This window comes from Pseudophryne corroboree, chromosome 4, assembly GCF_028390025.1.
Source record: "Pseudophryne corroboree isolate aPseCor3 chromosome 4, aPseCor3.hap2, whole genome shotgun sequence".
NCBI classification, from domain to species: domain Eukaryota; kingdom Metazoa; phylum Chordata; class Amphibia; order Anura; family Myobatrachidae; genus Pseudophryne; species Pseudophryne corroboree.
In genome coordinates this window covers 784,330,331-784,351,821 of record NC_086447.1, presented here as the reverse complement: position 1 = coordinate 784,351,821, position 21,491 = coordinate 784,330,331, and the positions used below count along the sequence as shown (strand labels likewise).

Here is a 21,491-nt window from a genome sequence, read left to right as displayed (position 1 = left end):
GATCACTTATATGATACATTGCTACGTTTCAGATTCCCTATGAGATTTATTCCCTTTTTAATGACACTGTATATAGCCCCTGCTACACAAATTCCTTGTAATGGCATCTTATCAGACCCTTTTTATATTGAAAGAGGGACTAGACAGTGTTGACCCCTGTCACCCTGCCCATGGCAATATCTATTAGACAATCACCACATTATCAAGGTATAGTGACTGGAGGAGTTAGGTATCTCTATAATGGGTGCAGTGTGTGCGGTGCACACGGGCCCCTGGTTCCAGGGGGGCACACACCACACACACTGCACCCAAAGAATTTATTTACCCCTCTGGAGTCCGGCGACGGAGGTCCTGCTGTGCGGGCACATATCACTCAGAAAATGGCTGCCGTGGCCATTTCCGAGTGATTTGCTCATGCGCACTGGAGGTGTCCCCGGGAACAAGGCACGGGCGCCATGTTCCCGGAGACCTGCGCATGCGCAGTAGACTTTGGCATTATTCCAGAGTCTACTGCTGCCGGAGAGGAGGGGGCCCATGACGGAGACTGCACAGGGGTCCCCTCCTCTCTTAAAATGCCCCTGCCCATCACGTATCTCTAGTTTATATAAACTAAACTTTTCCTCTACTACAGTATATCATCCATCTCTAAATTGTTGGACAGCTGGCGTCTTTTACCGTTATCGATGCTAGGGGTTTTGGTTTTAGAACTGGATGATTTTTGGAAAAAAAAAACCCAGCTCAAATCACAGAATATGAGGGTAATTTTGATCCTACGGTATTATTAACCTCAATAACATTAATTTCCACTCATTTCCAGTTTATTCTGACCACCTCACACCTGACAATTTTGTTTTTAGGCCAAAAGGTTGCACAGAGGTAGCTGGACAACTAAGCTAAGCGACACAAGTGTGCGGCACAAATACCTGGCCCATCTAGGAGTGGCACTGCAGTGTCAGACATGATGGCACTTTTAAAAACTAGGCCCTAAAGAGCACATAATGCATAAAAAAATTAGGTGCAACAAGGTAGCTGGATGACTAAGCTAAGCGACACAAGTGGGTGGCACAAACACCTGGCCCATCTAGGAGTGGCATTGCAGTGTCAGACAAAATGGCATTTTCAAAAACTAGGCCCCAGTGAGCACATAATGCAAAGAAAAAAAAGAGGTGCAACGAGGTAGCTGGATGACTAAGCTAACAGGTGAACAGCAACACCCCTATATTTTACAGCATACAGCAGTGTGCTTTACATTTTTAACAACTGCACCCCTGAATTCTTACAACATATAGGGCCAGTGTAATGTTATTTGAACAGCAACACCCCTATATTTTACAGCATACAGCAGTGTGCTTTTAATTTTTAACTGCACCCTTGAAATTTTACAACATTCAGGGCCAGCAGCACCCCTATATTTTACAGCATACAGCAGTGTGCTTTTAATTTTTAACAACTGCACCCCAGAATTTTTATAGCATACAGGGTAGGGTAATGTTATTTGAACAGCAACACCCATTTATTGTACAAAATACAGCAGTGTGCTTTTCATTTTTAACTGCACCCTAGATTTTTAACAACATTCAGGGCCAGCAGCACCCCTATATTTCACAGCATACAGCAGTGTTCTTTTAATTTTTAACAATTGCACCCCTGAATTTTTATAGCATACAGGGTCAGTGTAATATTATTTGAACAGCAACACCCCTATATTTTACAGCATACAGCAGTGTGCTTTTAATTTTTAACTGCACCCTTTGAAATTTTACAACATTCAGGGCCAGCAGCACCCCTATATTTTACAGCATACAGCAGTGTACTTTTAATTTTTAACAACTGCACACCTGAATTTTTATAGCATACAGGGTCAGTGTAATGTTATTTGAACAGCAACACCCATATATTTTACAGCATACAGCAGTGTGCTTTTAATTTTTAACTGCACCCTTGATTTTTTACAACATTCAGGGCCAGTAGCACCCCTATATTTCACAGCATACAGCAGTGTGCTTTTAACTTTTAACAACTGCACATCTGAATTTTTACAAAATACAGGGCCAGCAGTACCCCTATATTTTATAGCATACAGCAGTGTGCTTTTAATTTATAACAACTGCACCCCTGAATTTTTACAACATACAGGGCCAGTGTAATGTTATTTGAACAGCAACACCCCTATATTTTACAGCATACAGCAGTGTGCTTTTAAGTTTTAACAACTGCACTCCTGAATTTTGATAGCATACAGGGTCAGTGTAATGTTATTTGAACAGCAACACCCCTATATTTTACAGCAGTGTGCTTTTAATTTTTAACTGCACCCCTGAATTTTTACAACATGCAGGGCCAGCAACACCACTATATTCCACAGCATACAGCAGTGTGCTTTTAATTTTTAACAACTGCACCTCTGAATTTTTACAACATACAGGACCAGCAGCACCCCTATATTTTACAGCATACAGCAGTGTGCTTTTAATTTTTAACAACTGCAACCCTGAATTTTTACAACATACAGGGCCAACAGCACCCCCCTATTTTACAGCATACAGCAGTGTTCTTTTAATTTTAAACAACTGCACCCCAAATTTTTATAGCATACATGGTCAGTGTAATGTTATTTCAACAGCAACACCCCTATATTTTACAGCATACAGCAGTGTGCTTTTAATTTTTAACTGCACCCCTGAATTTTTACAACATACAGGGCCAGCAGCACCCCTATATTTTACAGCATACAGCAGTGTTCTTTTAATTTTAAACAACTGCACCCCCAAATTTTTATAGCATACATGGTCAGTGTAATGTTATTTCAACAGCAATACCCCTATATTTTACAGCATACTGCAGTGTGCTTTTAATTTTTAACTGCACCCCTGCATTTTTACAACATACAGGGCCAGTGTAATGTTATTTGAACAACACCCCTATATTTTACAGCATACAAGAGCAGTGTGCTTTTAATTTTTAAAAACTGCACCTCTGAATTTTTACAACATACAGGGCCTGCCGCACCCCTATATGTTACAGCATACAGCAGTGTGCTTTTCATTTTTAACTGCATCCCAGAATTTTTACAACATAAAGGGCCAGGAGAACCCCAATATTTTACAGCATACAGGAGCAGTGCACTATTAATTTTTAACAACTGCACCTCTGAATTTTTACAACATAAAGGGCCAGCAGCACCCCTATAAGTTAAAGCATATAGGAGCAGTGTGCTTTTAATTTTTAACAACTGCATCCCTGAATTTTTACAAAATACAGGGCCAGTGTAGTGTTATTTGAACAGCAACACCTCTATATTTTACAGCATACAGCAGTGTGCTTTTAGTTTTTAACTGCACCCCTGAATTTTTACAACATACAGGGCCAGCAGCACCCCAATATTTTACAGCATACAGGAGCAGTGTGCTTTTAATTTTTAACAACTGCACCCTGGATTATTACAACATACAGGGCCAGCAGCACTCCTATATTTTCCAGCATACAGGAGGACAGTGCCCCTGCACTCTGTACAACACAGTGACAGCCAGGACAGCAACACCCATGTAGAGCTACAGCACATGAAACACCAGTGACAGCCAGGACAGCACCGCTACACCACACAGCACAGGTACACCACAGTGACTGCAGCAGCACCCATACAGAGCACACACTAACCCCACCCGATGCCACCACCCACAGAGAGAGACAGGTCTTTATCTCTCACCCTCCAAGTCCAGAGTGAAAATTGTGGCAATGCATGGCTGTTTATATGGAAATCAAAACCCGCGAGATTCCAACAGCGGGATGATGACGTTTTGCCTCGTTCTGGTTTCCGAGTCTGGCAGGAAGTCCCGAGTCAGACTCGGATTCGGGCTCTAAGCTTGAAGTTCGGGGGGGGTTCGGTACTCAGAGAACTGAACCCGCTCATCTCTAGATATTACCTTATGTATATTGCAATTGGCTTCTTTACAGGAAGTCCATATCAAAACAACGTGTAGAGTTTATATATCTCAAGCACAGAGGAAACACTTTGTCCCGGAAGAAACCGGCTCTTGTCCAAAGTGTTCTCACTCCTCATCCACTTTTTATCACAGCTTTTGGGAATGTGGACATATCAGAGGATTCTGGTACAAAATATTTACTTTTAGTAATGCACACTTGAGGTTGATTTAAACCCTAGCCTTCCTATGTGCTAACTTTACCCCTTGGAACTTGGATGAAAAAAGTTTGCTGCTGTGATCAGGTCTGAATTAGGCCCTATGTTGGGAGGCATGCACAATCCAATATACAACCCCTCCTTCCACCAAGGCTTAATTTGGTCCTGCTGTTTGTTCCTTACATGACAGCCAGTTACTGTATATTCACACTCTTTATACGGTTCTTGTTTTTAAGCATGAATTATTACTATAGTTATACAAAACACTCCACAGTCCTAATTTTCACAGCATTCAAGTCCTAACTACAAATGGAAATGTGTGATTTAGAACATGCAGATTGCTACAAAGCTGATTCTAAGTGCAGGATTTGTAAGCATTAACATTCTCTCAATAACAAGACTGGCTTAATTGTTTGATGCACTGTGTGTCTCAACCAGTAATTGCAGGCCTTTTGGAACTTATAATTGGATATGCGGACTTGACTACAATTTCAATATGTACAACTTCAAATATTTTCACGGTTAGTCAAAATAAGTACAATTTTAAAGGCAAACATCTATTTTTGAATGACCAAAAGGTAGCAATTATGGCCAGTGTAAATGTTTCTGTTACTTGCGGCATGTATTATAGTCATCCAAATGCAAAGCAGCATTAAATGCAAATTACAAAAATACATACAAATACATACAAAATATAAAAATACATACATTGCACTATTACATTGTCATTACATTTAGTTAAATTAGCAGGGTTACAAACACACAACAGAAAGTTGTATTTAACTGAATATCCCATAAAAACAAGGTACTGTACTGCATACCTCCCAACATTGGTAGAAGTAAAGGAAGGTCAAATTGGAGCGGAAAGCCACACCTGGCCAAAAAGGGGGCATGGCCTATAGAAAAGGGGGCATGGCTTAGTGGGAGTGCCGCGATAGCGAGCCATGCCCCCATTTTCATCAGTATAGGAGCATAGCCAGCACTCTGGGAGATGCTGGCATGCACACTGTCCCTCCATCTCTAGTCTCTAGTGAATAGACGCTGTGCGCATGCGCACAGCGTCTATTCACCTCTGCTCTGAACTGAGCGTCTGGAGCCTTCCAACTGCCCCCCCCAATGTGGGACACTGTGGCCAGCGGGTGGACAGCGGGACAGTCCTACAAAAAATGACTGTCCCACGAAAAATCGGGACAGTTGGGAGGTATGGTACTGTATGCAAATTAAAAATGAATGTTTGCAGAAATTGATCTTCAACCAGAATAATTTTAATAATAATAATAATAATAATAATAAAACCCTGAAACATAGTAAAATATATCTTGTCCAGCTAGACTAAGAGTTTATGTACTAAGCCTTGGAGAGAGAGATAAAATGCATGAAGATAAGTATCAGACAATCAACTACTAACTGCCATGTTACAGACTGATTGGTTGGTACTATACTTAGGCACGCACATGGGGGGTGCCTGGTGCACAGAGGCACCCCCTAATGTCCGGCACCCCTTCACACACGCCATGCCTGCCGCAGCCACTAGGGCCCACTAGGTCTCAAGAGCCCGTCAGCACCTGTCATGGCAGTGGACCACAGTGCTGCCTCCTGTCCGCGCTTGCGGCACTGATCGCAGGAACAGTTGTCATACTGTTGGGGGGGTGGCAGTGATGCGCTGCAGCAGATCCAGAGCCAACTGGGCCAGGCCAGGCACATCTACTTACCAGCTGCGGAGAGGATCCATGGGCATCAGCAAGGAGAGAAGTGCAATCACTGTGATTGTGATCGGAGGGATGAACACGGACAGTCTGATCAGCCAAGAAATACATTGGAGATTAACCCCCGGTGTACCCCCAGTACACCAAACTGTTACTGTACCAAGACTTGAAAAACTATATATAGAATAGAAATCCAGAGGTCTTAGTTACATACATTTGCAAATATATGATAAGCCACTAGGCACTGACGTGGTTCCTCTGATACTGGTGATCCCTAACCCTAGGTCTGGGCCTGGGGTGCAGAATCACACAAACCATGAAAGGCCAGCTACCCCAGGGCAGCACAATGCGAGAACGTAAAATGTTAGTACATGTTAATAAAAAGAAAGCAAAATCTTTATACAAAAATTAATAAATGTGTTAAGGGGATGCTAAGTAAGATCTCGCAGTGTGCTATCTTAAAGCGGCCTTGCCACATGAGTCAAGGGGGGACCGCACCGCAGACTCACCCCAGGTACTAATAATAATAACAACCCTTCCAGGTAATATAACATAATGCTACATGATAATGGCATCTGAGCAAATGTATCTGAATTGAGAGGTTACTTCCCTGAAGATACCCCCTGGATTTAAAAATAGCACTACAGAGACCATCATACCCTCCAAACACTTGTCTCATCCGTGCCCCTCATACTAACAGAACGTTCACACACTGAAATTGGATAGCCTGATCAACCGCCTGCTGGAGGGTGAGTGTCCCGGGACCAGCAGGGAAGTGGGCGGAGTGTCCCTGACGTATGTGACAGCTGTCTTCCCAACAATGAGGCCAGGGAGTAGGAGATGGCCCTGCCTGGATCAAGGCCAAAGGCTTAGGAGGAATAGTGACAATGCAGCTGGGTGAGGGGGTGAGGCGCACAAGAAGAGGGAATGGCTAATGAGCAATGGGGGAAAGAGGGGAGTACATTGAGTGCAGTGGGGGTGAGGGTCATGGGTTCAGTGTGACAGGGGCCACATTGAGTGCCAGAATGTGTGAGGCCCGCATGTTGGGGAGATGGGGTCACACTAGGTATAGGGGGTTGTGTGGGGGCAACAGGGGGTGATGGGGTTCACATTATGTAAAATGGTGTGTGTTAGGGACACAGGCTGGGGGTGATGAGGACCAAATTAGGTGAAGGGGTGTGTGGGGACCACAGGCTGGGGGTGATGGGGGCCAGATTGTGTAAAGGGGGGTGTGAAGGCCACCAACATAGGGAGAACAAGGTTAGAGAAAAGAAGACTCTTGTGTGGGTTCACTATTATTTTAACTTGATAATGAAGAATGTGAATGTTAGTAGATTAAAATATAACATTTATTATTTTACACATAATATTAATTTTGTATCCAACAGTTGAAAAGCCAAACGCAATATGAATAAAAAAGTAAAAAATAAGGTATGTTCTGGTTTGTCTATATCAATTATAGATTGGTAGAAAGATGCAGACACCAACAGTACTGCAGCCGTACCCTACCACACCAGTTCAAGCAGTGCTTGTATTAATGAGACCTTATTTGGTCTTATGATTTTGGTAGTGATGGGACCTTATACACCAGATTCACATTGGCCTCATTATGTCCTTATTATGCATGATATCCACATTTAACAACCCCTACATAGGTTGTTCTCCTTGTTAAATTACTTCCTTGTTATTACAACTTATTGTTTATGGATGTGTCAAAAGTGCAAGACTGCTGGTTTAGTAGGAAAGAAGAGACAATCATGTGTTAGTGATATGTCAGGATAGATATTTATGCCGTACTACTACACTTGGTATTCCCTGAGGATCACCCTTCTAGGTACTGACCTAGCCCAACAACGTTTAGCTTCCAAGATCAGACGAGATTGGGCAAATGCACTGAGGTATGGTAGTAGAAAATTGACATATACCTCTGACGCACTAATGAGAGTGCACCTGAAATGATTTTGCTCAAAAGGAGTGTCAGCAAGATTATAGCTTACAAAGATGTAGATCGCGGATCTGCTGTCTGCGTTAGGCAGAGGGTCTCTTCTGAATCCCAGATGAGAGTCCACTTAATAAGTAAAGATATTAAGGAAGGAAGAAAATAGTTATATTAATAAAGTTTGACACTATTGGCCTGTGCTCATGCACAATCTCCTATATAATAGCCTTGTGACTCTGTGCTTGCCCCTCTAATGCTGGGCGGAGTCACAGTCACAGATCTGGGTGGCTGGATGCAGGTCAGGAACAGTCCCCTCCCTCGGTCTTCCCATCTCCGCCCAGTTCCCTCCCCATCTCCGCCCAGTCCCCTCTCTCCCCACTCCCCGTACATACACTCCTTGCACCCTGGTGACACTGCAGCCAGTGACTGCTCAGCTGCCGCACAGTCTGGAGGAGAATGCCGTAGATGACCTCTGACTGCCGCCCCCGCCCCCCTCCCACCCGCGGCACCCACCCGGCACACGCCCCGCGTCACCCCACACCCTCCCACCCGCGGCACCCACAGCCTCCACCACATCCATCCCCCACCTGCGGCACATGCCCCGTGCCACCCCACACCCTCCCACCAGCGGCACCGACACCCGCAGCACCCGCCGCCCCTCCCCCACCCACGGCACTCCCAACCCCTCCCCCACCCATAGCTGCCACATCTGCAGCACCCCCAGCCCCTCCCCCACCCATGGCCCTCCCACCCCCTCCCCTACCTGTAGCACCCACCGCACCCTCCCCCACCCGCGTCACCCACAGCAACCACCACATCTGTCCCTTACCCACGGCACACGCCCCTCCCCCACCCGCAGTACTCCCGCCCCCTCCCCCACCCACGGCACTCTAGCCCCCCCACCCGTAGCACCCACAAACCGCGGCACCCCCGCCCCTCCCCTCCCCCACCCATAGCACTCACACCTGCAGCACCCTCCGACCCCTCCCCCACCCGCGGCACCCACCACATCCGTCCCTTACCCACAGCACACGCCCCTCCCCCACCAGCAGTACTCCCGCCCCCTCCCCCACCCACGGCACTCCCGCCCCCTCCCCCACCCATAGCACCCACAAACCGCGCACCTGCCCCTCCATCACCAGCTGCATCTACAGACCCCATCCACGCCGCCCACCCCTGGCACCCCCGCACCCACCAACAGCATCTACACTCCTCTTCCGCACCCGCCCCTCCCCCACCCGCAGCACCTCTAGACCCCCTCCCCCATCCGTGCCCCCTCTACACCTACCCCTCCCCCACCCACAGCACCTCTTCACCCTTTCCGCCATCCTTGCCACTGCACCCACCCCTCCACCACCCACAACACCTCTGGACCCCCTCCCGCACCCACCCCTCCACCACACGTAGCACCTCGGACACCATCCGCAGTCACTACAAGTGATTCCCTGATTTGGGGTGATCAGCGACACGGATAGACACCTCCACCTCACTGAACCCACACCCTTTCCAAACCCCCACACACACACACACACTGAACTTCTGTGAGTATAGTTGCTACCAGTGGACATCGGATTAATAAAAAAAAGTAATACTGTGGCCATTGGGTGTATAAGCGACACTGCTACCTGTGGCCATTGTGTATAAGTGATGCTGCTACCTGTGGGCACTGTGTGTATGAACACAGCTACTACCTGTGGCCATTGTGTGTAGAACCAACTCTGTTACCTGTGGGCACTGTGTGTATACGCGGCTCTGCTACCTGTGGGCACTGTGTGTATAAACGCAGCTACTACCTGTGGCCATTGTGTGTAGACCCAACTCTGCTACCAGTGGCCATTGTGTGTATAAGTGGCTCTGCTACCAGTGGCCATTGTGTGTATAAGCGCCACTGCTACCTGTGGTCATTGTGTGTATAAGCATCTCTGCTACCTGCGGGGACTGTATAAGCAGATCTGCTACCTGTGGGCACTGTGTGTATAAGCGGCTCTGCTACCTGTGGGTATTGTGTGTAAAAGCGGCTCTGCTACCTGTGGGTATTGTGTGTATAAGCGGCTCTGCTACCTGTGGGTATTGTGTGTATAAGCGGCCCTGTTACCTCTGCCACTGTGTGGATACGTGGCTCCGTTACCTGTGGCCACTGTGTATAAGCTGCGCTGCTACCTGTGTCCATTGTGTGTATATGTTGGTCTGATACCTGTGGCCACTGTGTGTATAAGCTGCGCTGCAGACACTAGCAGTATATACTACACTATGTTATTCATTGTGCCCTGCGGCCACACTTCACGCCCTCACAAAGGGCTACGCCCCCTTGACAATCGCACGCCCTCCCCCTTGCAATATTTACTCACTAGCATAACATTTTTTGCAGGTAATACTCCATATAATAACAATTATAGCACAGCTGAAGCCCGTGCAGGGGTTAACGGGTCGTAGCCTCTTGCAACGGTATTTTTTCTCTAACACCTTGCCTCTCTTTATCCTCTCCCTACCACCCTGCCTCTCCCTATCCTTTACCGATCGCACAGCGTTTCTGTACATTCCCTTTCTCCCCCCCCCCCCCCCCCCCCCTATGCCTCTCTATCTTTTCTCAACCGGACACCGTTGCTGTATGCCCTCTATACTGCCCTGCCTTTCTGATTCTGTTATCTACCGGCATGCGTATGTTCAAAGGCGTGCAGGGGTTAATGGGGCAAATGACGGTGTGAAGAGCGCCCGTAGGGTGCGATGAATCACCTAGTATCATATATTTGGTGAGTATGATCTCTGCAGAATTGTCCAACTGTGGGAACATCAGTATGTTCCCTAATTCCAAAGTGATACCAAATAGATGTATCACATAGCATTAAGATGCAAAAGTGTCGATATGTGGGTGCTAAAATTGCAAAGTACAAAATTGGGTTTTAATGTCATGTACTGCTATGTAGCAAGAGAACACATATATTGTGAGTAAATACTGAGAGATTACACCAAATTGGTTAGTCAGTTGAGGTCTGAGCCCTGATTAGGTCAGAATCAACTGACATCCAAGTAAGGTAGTTGGTATCATTGGTCTCCTGCTGAAAGAAGCATCCAAGAGACAACATAAGACAGGATCTGGATAGTTACCAATGATATGGGATTCACTATTTTGCATATGGTATAATTATTGATATAGTATTCACTATTTTGCATATGGTATAATTCTAGACAGTAGCTATGATCAGATGATACATTCAGGAATGCTAAAGGTGCTTACTTGCTTATCTCAAAAGAGGAGTGTCACTATCCGGGTAACTAAACACACTTACTTACCATCCAAGTGTCTTCTGAGACTGTCCCTGCGCTCCAAGCCTGGATTCCATCTGCGATGTCTGCGTGCAGCACGCTGCACGGCATCTCTATGGCCTCTCCTCAGCGATCCCGGCGATGCTGACATGACAGTTTCCAGCATGTCCCTACTGTCCTAGCGGATGGCGTCTCCTGCTCTCCGCGGCCTCCGCCGCCATTACTACAAGTTTCCACATGCTGTTTACAGACTTTTCCCTCCAGAGCCAAACATGGGAGCAGCCAATTTTGGGTTAATCACATGACTCTCCGCAGCCAATCCGCTGTACACAGAATCCTTTCTGATTGCTCAGCCAATCCCTGCTTCCCAGCAGGCATAAATATCCTAAACCAAGGATTCCTGTTGTCAGTGCTATTGTTTCCTAACCCAGTGTTGGATGTCTCTACATTCTGTGGTTATTCCTGTTTGCTGTCTTCAGGTATTCCAGCTCCTGTGACCTTGCTTCACTTAAAGAGACATGCACCAGTTTCCATCCTGCGGTGCTGCCTGACTCTAGCGGTATTTCCACATTGCCTCTGTTACCAGCAGTGTTCCTTCACTGTCTCCAGTTATCAGCGGTGTTCCCACATCATTTCTAGCTGCCAGCAGTGTTTCCACATTGCCTCCTGTTATCATTGCCTCCAGTGTTCCTTCACTGTCTACAGTTCTCAGTGTTGTTCCTACATTGTTTCCAGTCACCAGCTATGTTCCTACATCGCATTCAGATCACCATCGGTGCTCCAACATTAAACTCTGTCATCATCTGTGTCTCAGCATCGAACTCTGTCACCATCGGTGAGTTCCACTATAGTCTCACCATCTGTGCCAGTTCACCAAGCATCCTCAGCAGTCCTCCAGCTCTAAGCCTACCTCGGTGCTCTGTCATCAACTCCAGCTTCCAATGTGTCATTTTCTGGTCAATATTGGTTCATCTCATCAGTACTGTGGATAGCTGTTAACATCTATGGACAATACCATCGCAGTGTCTTCCAAGACTGTGCCATATTGATATTATTCTACATCAAACAGCATTCTTGTTACTACCGTATCTGAGGAACTGTGCTGCTATTATTACACTGTGAATTCTACTGCTGAACATTGGTTCTTTCACCAAACTGCCGTTGTGATTATTGAACTGTGTGCACAATAAAGAACTTGACTTTTACACCTCTGTTGTCTTGGTCACGCCCTCAGGCGTCTGTGCTAAGAGTACCCTGTACAGTATGTCCAGGAATCCTATACGGCCACCCAGGTTCACATACACGTCAGCCCCTACGCCTGAGGCCTCCCCAAGTCAGCCTCAACCCTCAGGCATGACAGTTAGCACTGACCAAATGAATCCAGCCGGAGTACAGGCCCAAGCATCCAACACTGGAAAACAGCTGACAGCCCACCTAGAACAACAAGAAGCTGCACAGGGTCAAGTGATTAGCTTTCTCCAGGACCTCTCTACCAGGCAGGATGGAATCCAAGTAAACCTCCGTGGTTCTGGGGTGTCCAGTGTATCTCCAGCAGTACCCCAGATGGTATCCCCACCCACCATTCCCGTTTCTGCACCTCGATTCCATTTGCTGACACCAGCTAAATTTGATGGCTCCCCCAAAGCCTGTCAGGGGGTTCTTAAACCAATGTGAAATACATTTCGAGCTACAGCCTGGCAACTTTCCTATGGAGCGTACCAAGGTAGCCTACATTATCTCTCTCCTCTGTGGCTCCGCCCTGGATTGGGCATCACCTTTGTAGGAGAGATCTGATGTGTTATTATCCTCATACACGAACTTTGTGGCGGCCTTTAGACGCATCTTTGACGAGCCTGGGTGAGTGACTTCTGCCTCCACCGACCTTCTACAGCTGCATCAGGGATCATGAACAGTCGGCCAATACTTGGTGCAATTCCAGATTCTAGAGTCTGAACTCTCCTGGAATGACGACGCTCTCTATGCAGCTTTCTGGCATGGGTTACCTGAACGGATAAAAGATGAGCTAGCTACCAGAGACTTACCTAAAAAATTGGATGAGCTCATACAGTATCTCTCTGCACGAAGGTTGATCTTCAATTCCACAAAAGGGCGGCTGTGTGTGGGAGGTCTATGCTACGTAAAACATCTGCAGTCATTTCTCCATGCCAACCATCTCCTCCTAAGGATGAGCCCATGCAGTTAACCATTCTTGTCTGTCACTTGCAGAGCATAGAAGGCGTCTATCCGAACACCAGTGTCTGTACTGTGCTGCACCATCCCATGTTATTAACGCTTGTCCTAAGCGCCAGGGAAACTCCAGATCCTAGCCAGGGCCGTCTTTTCGTATGGGCTCAGTGGGCACTTGCCCAAGGGCCCCAGGAGTATAAGGGCCCTAGGCTGATAGCTGAGGGTACCCTCTTTCCGGGGTACCAGATTTTTTAAAATCAGCCCTAGGGAACTGGAGATATCCGACTTCAAAGCAGTGGTCCCCATCCAAGACTGTTAATTGCTATTCCCAGCCAGATATCTTGGGTTCTGACTGACTTAGAGTTTTTCTGAGGGTATTCTCCAAAAGATGGGACTCTTCCCTTTCAGGGGACACTGGCAGCTTGTCTTTACTGTGCCCAGAACTGGAGATATAAACCTTCAAGCAGCTGGTCCCTGCTCCAGCTCCACACATCTGGTTTGCAGTTTTATATTTTCATTGGTGGATTGCTCTGGCTCCTGAGCTCTGATCCCCATGTCCCCAGTACCTCCTGAAAGACGGGACTCTCTAGTTCTTTTTTATCTCATTCAAAGCTCAGAAATCTATTTACAGGAACTGGAGATATCTGCTGTCAAGCAAGGTGCCCTCCGACCGTAAAATTATGAATATTAAGCCCACTCCACTATCCTCCCCTCCCCTACTTATCAAACACCCCGTACCACCCTGGAAGTCATGTACCGGGGCCCCATCATTCAATGCAATGCCCCCTTATACAGTTTAGTGTTACCCTCCTGCCACATTTGTGCAGTAAAGGAGTAATTAGCAGAAAATACTGCTCCATGTCCTACATGCTGAGCGGAAGATAGAATACCACCTACCACCCGCGGGACATCAAAACTGCTGCTGATAGTACCCACCACCCCTATTGCTGGAGGATGGGTAGGGGCCCCAGTGCATTGCTGTGCCCAGGGACCTACACTGCTGTTAAGAAGGCCCTGATCCTAGCCAGTCAAGGAGAGGGTCAGCTAGGAGTGATGGACTCCTCTCCATCATCCTGTGATTGTAATCTTCCTGTGTCTCTGCGCTTCAGGAATCTTATTGCTCTTCTGGATTCTGGAGCGGCTGGGAACTTTGTTACTGACGAACTCGTTTAGCGGTGGTCCCTACCCACTGAGAGACTTTCGTCCTCTATATGCTTGACTGCTGTGGATGGCAGCAGGATTTCTGATGCTAATTTTAACTACAAGACCCTACCTATCCATCTGAAGGTAGGAGCTCTCCACTCAGAACTGTTATCTTTTCTAGTTATTCCCAAAGCTATGCATCCTATAATTTTGGCCCATCCGTGGCTTTGTCTTCATAATACCCAGATTGACTGGAAGACTAAGTAGCAGGGACTTGCAGTCAGGGGAGGCATACTGATTAAAATAATACAAAAAAAGATATTTATAACACATATTCTGTGTCATATAAATCTTCTTTGTATTATTCTGATACTTTAGGCTGTGAAAATGCAGGCAGCTGTGGATGGGAGGCAGCGGGAGCAGTGCCTATGGCTGTCAATAATAAAGTGGCTGAGGCGGGGGGGGGGGGGGGGGCAAGCCACCGGCAGAAAAAGCCCATTCAAAAAGTGGCAGTTCTAACTCTGGCTCTATGACAGGGCTGTCCCCTCAGCCTATATTCAAAGCACGCCCCGCCCCTCTCTGGCTCTCCCCTCTGTCTGTCATTCTGACAATGCCCCTTTCCTCCAATCACCTCTCCCATACACTGAGAGGAGGTCTCTGAGGATCTGGCTTTGAATGTGGGTGACTAGCATGTTTCCCGAGGCTCCCCTCTCCTGTAACCTTAACACAGCCACAGTACATACAGTTTTGTGTTGAAGCTGCAGCAGTGCAGCTTATCCTCTGGCCAGTGTGATGAGCTCCGATCAGCTGGCCACATAACATCGGTCCAGCCCGAGGCAGAGGCACCCAACCTGCCAGAGCAGGGGCTGGCGACACCCCCTACCCCTCTCATCACAGCTCCTTTCCTGTCGGTCTGTTGGGGGCAGATCCTGCACACAGAAACTTTGGCAAGTAAATGCAATTTAGATGTAATACATGGGTTAGTTTAGTTAGTATATTTGTGTGACTGAGCCAGTAGTCCAGTGGTTAGGGTGGTTAGGCATACTGTCTGTAAACTAGTGATGTGCACCGAAAAATTTTCGGGTTTTGTGTTTTGGTTTTGGATTCGGTTCCACGGCCGTGTTTTGGATTCGGACGCGTATTGGCAAAACCTCCCTGAAATTTTTTTGTCGGATTCGGGTGTGTTTTGGATTCGGGTGTTTTTTTTACAAAAAACCCTCAAAAACAGCTTAAATCATAGAATTTGGGGGTCATTTTGATCCCATAGTATTATTAACCCCAATAACCATAAATTCCACTCATTTCCAGTCTATTCTGAACACCTCACACCTCACAATATTATTTTTAGTCCTAAAATTTGCACCGAGGTCGCTGGATGGCTAAGCTAAGTGACCCAAGTGGGCGACACAAACACCTGGCCCATCTAGGAGTGGCACTGCAGTGTCAGACAGGATGGCAGATTTAAAAAATAGTCCCCAAACAGCACATGATGCAAAGAAAAAAAGAGGTGCAATGAGGTAGCTGTGTGACTAAGCTAAGCAACCCAAGTGGCCGACACAAACACCTGGCCCATCTAGGAGTGGCACTGCAGTGTCAGACAGGATGGCAGATTTAAAAAATAGTCCCCAAACAGCACATGATGCAAAGAAAAAAAGAGGTGCAATGAGGTAGCTGTGTGACTAAGCTAAGTGACCCAAGTGGCGACACAAACACCTGGCCCATCTAGGAGTGGCACTGCAGTTTTCTAGTGAGAGGATGAGTGCTTCCATCCTCATGTGAATTTGAACCACTAGCCATGAACATAGGCCAGGGCCTCAGCCGTTCCTTGCCACTCCGTGTCGTAAATGGCATATTGGCAAGTTTGCGCTTCTCATCAGACGCTTTTAATTTTGATTTTTGGGTCATTTTACTGAACTTTTGTAGTATACTTGATGACACAGAGGTAGAGCAATGGACTACTGTACCGTACTGCCATATATATACTGGTGGTCACAGCAACATTCTGCACTGTCCCCTCCTACTATATACTGCGCACAACTAAAATGCAGCACAGGTATGGATGCATAGTATACTTGACGACACAGAGGTAGAGCAGTGGACTACTGTACCGTACTGCTATATATATACTGGTGGTCACAGCAACATTCTGCACTGTCCCCTCCTACTATATACTGCGCACAACTAAAATGCAGCACAGGTATGGATACATAGTATACTTGACGACACAGAGGTAGAGCAGTGGACTACTGTACCGTACTGCTATATATATACTGGTGGTCATAGCAACATTCTGCACTGTCCCCTCCTACTATATACTGCGCACAACTAAAATGCAGCACAGGTATGGATGCATAGTATACTTGACGACACAGAGGTAGAGCAGTGGACTACTGTACCGTACTTCTATATATACTGGTGGTCACAGCAACATTCTGCACTGTCCCCTCCTACTATATACTGCGCACAACTAAAATGCAGCACAGGTATGGATGCATAGTATACTTGACGACACAGAGGTAGAGCAGTGGACTACTGTACCGTACTGCTATATATATACTGGTGGTCACAGCAACATTCTGCACTGTCCCTTCCTACTATATACTGCGCACAACTAAAATGCAGCACAGGTATGGATGCATAGTATACTTGACGACACAGAGGTAGAGCAGTGGACTACTGTACCGTACTGCTATATATATACTGGTGGTCACAGCAACATTCTGCACTGTCCCCTCCTACTATATACTGCGCACAACTAAAATGCAGCACAGGTATGGATGCATAGTATACTTGACGACACAGAGGTAGAGCAGTGGACTACTGTACCGCACTGCTATATATATGCTGGTGGTCACAGCAACATTCTTCACTGTCCCCTCCTACTATATACTGCGCACAACTAAAATGCAGCACAGGCATGGATGCATAGTATACTTGACGACACAGAGGTAGAGCAGTGGACTACTGTACCGTACTGCTATATTTATACTGGTGGTCACAGCAACATTCTGCACTGTCCTCCTACTATATACTACAATGCAGCACAGATATGGAGCATTTTTCAGGCAGAGAACGTAGATATTTTCAGCACACTGAGCATAGATATTTGCAAGCACACTGAGCACAGATATTTGCAGCACACTGAGCAGATATTTGCAGCACACTGAACATAGAAACTGAGAGAACGCTGCCACGTCCTCTCGCTATCATCTCCTAAGCACGAGTGAAAATGGCGGCGATGCGCGGCTCCTTATATAGAATACGAATCTCGCGAGAATCCGACAGCGGGATGATGACGTTTGGGCGTGCTTGGGTTAACCGAGCAAGGCGGGAAGATTCGAGTCTGCCTCGGAACCGTGTAAAATGGGTGAAGTTCGGGGGGGTTCGGATCCCGAGGAACCGAACCCGCTCATCACTACTGTAAACCCAGAGGTCCTAGGTTCAATCCCCACTAAGGGCTGCAATCATATTTATTTAAGACATGTTGAGTTTTATGATTCTACTATTTTAACCATAACTATCTGCTATAGGCATCAGTTAGGTTGAATGCTGGAGGACATGGTTTTTGATTCCCAACTAGGGTGAAATGTTTCTATTTATTTAACAGAATGTTGTTTTCTATTACTTTTAATATTCCAAACAAAACCTGCTTGCTACAAGTAGTTTGGTGGCCTAATGGTGTGGTCAGTCTGAATTTATTATTAAAATATAGTTTATGTCTCTAAGACATTATAGATTATATTATTTTCTGCTGTTAAGGATTTCTGCCCCTCCCCCCAAAAAAAAATAAAAAAAAAAAAAATAAAAGTCTAAATATGCCCCTGGGTGGCGCTGCATTGGGGACTGTTTGTACTGCATGTCCCTGGAGGCAGAGGGTGATATGCAGGGGAGATTCATCAGAGCACAGCCTGGGTAGAGAATGACAAGCATGGACAAGGGGCATCATTTGGCCGGTTCCCTACCTCAGTATGAGTATACTTACCTTGATACGGAAAAGTAGGTCTCTCATCCTCCGCAGCACCATCTTCCCAGTGACAACTTTGCGCCATATTCCGAAATATCACAGGGAAGGTGTGGTACTGTATATGCAGCAAATCCGGCTGATGCTAGCCAGTGCCTCCCCAGCCATTAACCTCACCATACGTCACTGCTAAGTAGATTCTGGCATGGAATCCTTCTTGTATTGGAACCTGTCTTCAAAAAATCCTTCCAGCCTGAAGTTCCACTTCCAAGCCTCCTGATGTTTCGCCTCTTCCATACCAAGAGTTCACTGATGTCTTCAGAACAATGGAATATTTGAGGATTTGCACACAATTTTTTTGCATAAAAAGTTTAAAACATAATATTAAAAATATATATCTAGATATCTTTGTACAGAAAATTGTTAGTGGTGCCAATGTTATAATGCACAACAACAACAAATGGGAGAAGATGGAAACCCGGGATATCTCACCATTAAGTTGATAACACTGGTACAAGATGGTTCTCCAACTTTCACATGCTCCACCAACGCATTTCGACTGCAATACTAGTCTTTTTCAAGACTTTTAGGCCTTGAAAGAGACTAGCATTGAAGTCGAAATGCATTGGTGGAGCATGTGGAAGTTGGAGAACCATCTTGTACCAGTCTCACAAGCACCACTGGCATTTTTCTGCACAAAGATATCTATATATATTTTTTTAATAGTATGTTTTAAACTTTTTATGTAATAAATTTCTGTGCAAATCCTCACATATTACATCATTTTTGTGCTTAATACCGAGCCTAAACAAATTATTGGCATACTGAGGATGACACATACAAGCACAGAGAGAAACCTTTATATGAAAGTATCACACCTTCTGAAGTAAGCACTGATGTGAGCATTTAATAAGATGGAATTTGAGTTTGAATGAATGGTGACATATGAAAATTTCATGCAAGAAGTTTTTCCGTCCAAGGAAAAGAAACCTTTATAAGTATAATCCGTTGTGTATGAATGTAAGCACTAAGCAGCATTCCGTCACTGACACAAGGGTGAACCTATATGGGTAAAAATTTCACATCCTGGATCACTTATAGAACAGAAGCCTGGGTGGAAATTACTTACCTTCTTTGAAGCATCTCACAAGGAGAAAAAGACTGAACAATTGTTTTTATTGTGTTTTTTTACATATCATCCACTGAGACTGAATTTCCATATGTACTGCTCCCTGTGAAGTTGATGAACTTTAATGCACATGGCTAAAAAATAGAACATTGTCCTTAAGTTGGAGCGCCGCTGCAGGGTCTTATCCAAATTTGTTTGTTTATTAGTTCCCAGTATGAAGTTTGCTACCTGATATATCGGGCTTTTCCAAATCGAGTAAGTCGTCAACCCTGTTGCCTACAAACTTAAGTTGCCTCCGGTCTTAAAAGTTCCCAGGACATTCCACATCTCTCTACTCAAGCCGGTGGTCCTGAATCAGTTTCATTCAGCACTTCCCAAAGCACCCAAGGTCCAGACACAACGCGGTGTTCAGTTCTGGACTTACACTTTCGGTATGGTCATCTTTAATATCTGATCAACTGGAAAGGTTACGGGCCAGAAGAATGAAACTGGATGAATGCTTCTGATGTCCATGCTCCAAGGTTGCTCGAGGCTTTACACGCCAGGTTTCACCCTAAAGCTTAAGAGGTGTCCTGGGGCCATCTCTAAAGGGGGTCCATAATCCAGGTAACTAAACACACTTACTTACCATCCAAGTGTCTTCTGAGACTGTCCCTGCGCTCCAAGCCTGGATTCTATCTGTGCTCTCTGCGTGCAGCACACTGCACGGCATCTCCACATTCTCTCCTCATCGATCCCGAAGACGCTGACATGAAAGTTGTCCAGCATGTCCCTCCTATCCTAGCGGATGGCGTCTCCTGCTCTCCGCGGCCTCTACTACAAGTTTCCACATGCTGTTTACAAACAGACTTTTCCCACAAGAGCCAAACATGGGAGCAGCCATGTTTGGGTTACTCACATGACTCTCCACAGCCAATCCGCTGTACACAGAATCCTCTCTGATTGCTCAGCCAATCCCTGCTTCCCAGCAGGTATAAATATCCTGAACCAAGGATTCCTGTTGTCAGTGCTATGGTTGTCTAACCCACTGTTGGATGTCTCTACATTCTGTGGTTATTCCTGCTTGATGTATTCAGGTATTCCAGCTCCTGTGACCTTGCTCCACTTAAAGAGACCTGCACCAGTTTCCATCCTGCGGTGCGGCCTGACTCTAGCGGTGTTTCCACATTGCTTCCTGTTACTAGCAGTGTTCCTTCACCATCTCCAGTTATCAGCGTTGTTCCCACATCGTTTCCAGCTGCCAGCGGTGTTTCCACATTGCCTCCGGTTATCAGCAGTGTTCCTTCACCGTCTCCAGTTCTCAGCTGTGTTCCTACATCATTTCCAGTCACCAGCTGTGTTCCTACATTGCCTTCAGATCCCCATCGGTGCTCCAACATCGAACTCTGCCATCATCGGTGTCTCAGCATCTAACTCTGTCACCATCAGTGAGTTCCACTGTATTCTCACCATTATTGCCAGTTCACCCAGCATTGCCTCCTGTTATCAGCCGTGTTCCTTCACCGTCTCCAGTTCTCAGCAGTGTTCCTACATTGTTTCCAGTCACCAACGGTGTTCCTACATCGTCTTCAGATCACCATCGGTGCTCCAACATCGAACTCTGTCATCACTGGTGTCTCAGCATCGAACTCTGTCACCATCGGTGAGTTCCACTGTATTCTCACCATCTTTGCCAGTTCACCCAACATCCTCGGCAGTCCTCCAGCTCTCAGCCTACCTCGGTGCTCTGCCATCGACTACAGCTTCCAGTGTGTCATCCTCTGGTCAGTATCAGTTCATCTCATCAGTACTGTGGATAGCTGTTAACATCTATGGACAATACCATCGCAGTGTCTTCCAAGACTGTGCCATATTGATATCATACTACATCAAACAGCATACTTGTTACTACTGTATCTGAGGGACCGTGCTGCTATTATTACACTGTGAATTCTACTGCTGAACATTGGTTCTTCCACTAAACTGTTGTTGTGATTATGGAACTGTGTGCACAATAAAGAACTTGACTTTTACACTTTTGTCGT

The 21,491-nt window shown here is 46.1% G+C and overlaps 1 pseudogene; it reads right to left on the bottom strand.

Moving 5' to 3' along the window:
• Positions 1–7,637: 7,637 nt before the first annotated feature.
• Positions 7,638–7,756, bottom strand: LOC134913656 (5S ribosomal RNA; annotated as a pseudogene).
• Between the last annotated feature and the right edge of the window lie 13,735 nt (positions 7,757–21,491).